At 46.2% G+C, this 3,657-nt stretch overlaps 1 pseudogene; it reads left to right on the top strand.

Annotated features, from left to right (window-relative positions):
- LOC107123812 overlaps positions 1 to 2,385 on the top strand; it is a 62,344-nt pseudogene extending 59,959 nt beyond the window's left edge.
- Positions 2,386 to 3,657: the final 1,272 nt, after the last annotated feature.

The raw sequence follows: 3,657 nt of genomic DNA, 5'->3' as shown, positions 1-3,657 counted from the left end.
GGTTAGGAGAGCTCTTTCTCCCTTGTTGCAGTCAGCCAAAGGGAGCTTCCCCTTCTGTGTCAGGGTTTTTTATTATCTCTGTTTGCCCACTCTCCTGTCAGTCAAAGAAGCCTTTCCTGAAATCTCTGGGAATAGGCCTTCTAGCATCTTGCAGCTCCCGAATCTCTTTTCCCCGCTAAGTAGAAAAGAGCAAGAGTCCAGTAGCACCTTAAAGACTAACAAAATTTGTGGCAGGGGGCGAACTTTGCATCACCACTGCTCACTTCTTCAGTGACTCACAAAAGCTCATTCCCTGCCACACCTTTTGTTAGTCTTTAAGGTGCTACTGGACTCTTGCTCTTTTCTACTGCTACAGAAAGACTAACACGGCTACCCATCTTTGATCTGTTCCCTGCTAAGTGTCAGCGTCTAGCCATAGGGTTACCAGGTCCCCTCGTCGCTCCAGCAGGGAGATTTGGGGGGTGTTCCGGGTCATCCCCAATGTGATGACGTCACCTGGAAGTGTTGTCATCACACCGAGACGCTCTGGTCTGAGGGCAAAACTGTATGGTAAATCTGGCTTAAAACCATAGAGTTCTGCCCTCAAACCAGAGTGTCCCCGTGTGACATCCCCGGCATGATGTCACTTCCAGGTGACTTCATCATGGTGGGGAGGGGAAGTCACGTGGGGACGTGGCTGTTTGGGGGCAGGGTTCCCCCCACCAGCCAGCTGGCCAGCGGCAGGTAGAAGCCCCCAAAACTGGGGAAACCCCTGCCCCAGCCTGGGGACTGGCAAGCCTATTCTAGCAGGAGACTTGAACTGTTAGCTTCATTGTCCCCAGCTGGGCAGTCCATTTGCATTTCTAAAGGATAGCTGCGGTGGGGCAGGAGAGCAACTGTTTGGACACACCGTTCTGTCTTGCAGGAAAGAACTCTGGTTAATAGAAGTGAGAGCCAATGCCATCTGTGATAAAGCTAGAAATTCTCCTAAAGCAACAGCAGTTCCATACCTTAAGACAGTTCTCCAGCAAAACCTCAACTGCTTGACAGATGTTTCCTTCTTTCACACAAAGCCATTCAGTCCCTAATAAAAGGATTTGATTCATTTCCTTTGGAGTCTCACTAGGGTCACCCCCATAGTGTGCTACTTCCCTCTTCTGCTGGATCTGGGCCAAAGAGCTCTGTCCCCAGAAGTCATGCTGGACAATTATGGGAGTGTGGCCTCTCTGGGTAACAAACTTCCACAGGTACCAAAGGTACAAATTGCTGCCACTGGGACGATGCATGAATCAAAATATTAAACAGCAGTATGTTATTATGAGGCTCACCCCTGTACTCACCTCCACTGGGGGATTCCAGGAGTCGGGGTGGCAGTAAACGCCATGTAGAGCATAGCATGCTGGAACGACCCAACCCACATAGCTGGTCCAGGGGCAACTGCCACCAACGTTGTGGCCAGCATGACAGCCAGGGTGGATGTCATGGCATGAGGTGGAAACAGACAAAGGTTTTTCTCTCTGTCTCTCTCTGAAAGTTTTAGAGTGTGAATGGAATTTTCAGATCAGACCTCCTCATGAGGGTGCTAACAGGGCCTCTCTCTTTATTTCAGTGGGGGATAGTCAACAGAATGAGGACAATGAGGAAGTGCGTCATCTATCGCCAGTTAAAGTCAAGAAAGAAGACTTGAAAAGGAACTTCTGGGATGAAGGTGGACCTATGGGACAAACAGGAAGCCACATGATTGAGAAGTGGAATAAACCCATTCCTTGTGAAGGAGGGGATTTCCATGAAGTAATTCATGTGGTGGAGGAAAAATACAACTTCTTGGAGTGTGGAATGAACTTCTCAGATCAAACCCAATATAACATCCACTTGCAAATGCACAGTGGAAGGAAGACGCATAAATGCTTGGAGTGTGCCGGGAGCTTCCTTTGCAGAGCAGAGCTCCTTAGACATCAGAGAACACACACAGGGGAGAAACCGTTTGAATGCACAGAGTGTGGAAAAAGATTCAGTCGGTATGTCATTCTTCAACAGCATCAGAGAATCCACACAGGGGAGAAGCCTTTTGAATGCTTAGAGTGTGGAAAGAGATTCAGGCAGAGTGGCACTTTGCGAGAGCATCAAAGAACACACACCGGGGAGAAACCATATGAATGCACGGAGTGTGGAAAGAAATTCAGTTTGAGGGGCAATCTTCAAAAGCATCTAAGGACCCACACAGGGGAGAAAGCTTTTGAGTGCTCAGAGTGTGGAAAGAAGTTCAGTCGCAATGGCAATCTTCACCAGCACCTACAAACTCACAGAGGGGAGAAACCTTTTGAATGCTCAGAGTGTGGAAAGAGATTCAGTCGGCGTAGCTATCTTCTAGAGCATCTTAGAACACACACAGGGAAGAAACCTTTTGAATGCTCGGAGTGTGGAAAGAGATTCTGTCACAGTTCAACTCTTCAAAAGCATCTAAGGACCCACACAGGGGAGAAACCTTTCGAATGCTCAGAGTGTGGAAAGAAATTCAGGCAGAGTGGCAATCTTCACCAGCATCTACGAACTCACAGAGGGGAGAAACCTTTTGAATGCTCAGAATGTGGAAAGAAATTCAGTAGGAGTTGCAATCTCAACCAGCATCTACAAACTCACTGTGAGGAGAAACCTTTTGAATTATCAGAGTGTGAAAAGAAATTCAGTCAGCTTGGCATGCTTTTTTTATGAGCTGGTCTTCATTAAATGTTTCAACAGTTAGTGCAGCATGTCTTTTAAAAATTGTATTTAAAGCTGTAAAAAAGAAATCTTCTTGCAGACTCTTGAGGCCAGCATCTCAGTGCCACAGCGCTTATCCCATGACTGAGCCCGACCTGATTTACCTACCTTCATGATGTGGGTCAATTAATTGGGCGATTCTGTGTTCAAATCCATACTAGGCCTGGAAACTGTCTGGATGCCCTTTAGCCAGTCATGTTTTCAGACTAATTTACATTGGAAGACAGTTGTAAGGATTAAATCTTTGCAGGGGGAGGGATTCTTGGCAGAAATGTGCTTGATAGAAATGTACAGAAATCACAGGCCTTCCTTATTAATTGATAGATTTAATTAAAACGTTATATTCTGCTTTTCCTTTTTTTATATATGATTTTTTAATTGCTTTTCCACTACAAAAACTACAAAGGGTGGGGAAATATGGGGAACTAAAACTAAAATATAAAGCTAAAGCAAGGACCATAATACATATAGATAACGTATAAAGGTAAAGGTTCCCTTGCTCGAAAGCCAGTCGAGTCTGACTCTAGGGTTACGGTGCTTAATTGCTTTTCCACTACAAAAACTACAAAGGGTGAGGAAATATGGGGAACTAAAACTAAAATATAAAGCTAAAGCAAGGACCATAATACATATAGATAACATATAAAGGTAAAGGTTCCCTTGCTCGAAAGCTAGTCGAGTCCGACTCTAGGGTTGCGGTGCTCATCTCCGTTTCAAAGCCGAAGAGCCAGCGCTGTCCGAAGACGTTTCCGTGGTCATGTGGCCGGCATGACTAAACACCAGGGCGCTTGGAACGCTGTTACCTTCCCACCGAAGTGGCACCTGTTTATCTACTTGCAATTTCTTGCTTTCGAACTGCTAGGTTGGCAGGAGCTGGAACTAGAGACGGGAGCTCACTCCGTCATGCGGCACACTCGT

This window comes from Gekko japonicus, unplaced genomic scaffold (genome assembly GCF_001447785.1).
Source record: "Gekko japonicus isolate JY-2015 unplaced genomic scaffold, Gekko_japonicus_V1.1 scaffold712, whole genome shotgun sequence".
Classification (NCBI taxonomy): domain Eukaryota; kingdom Metazoa; phylum Chordata; class Lepidosauria; order Squamata; family Gekkonidae; genus Gekko; species Gekko japonicus.
The sequence above is the reverse complement of the archived record's forward strand: the minus strand, read 5'-3'. Positions and strand labels throughout refer to the sequence as shown.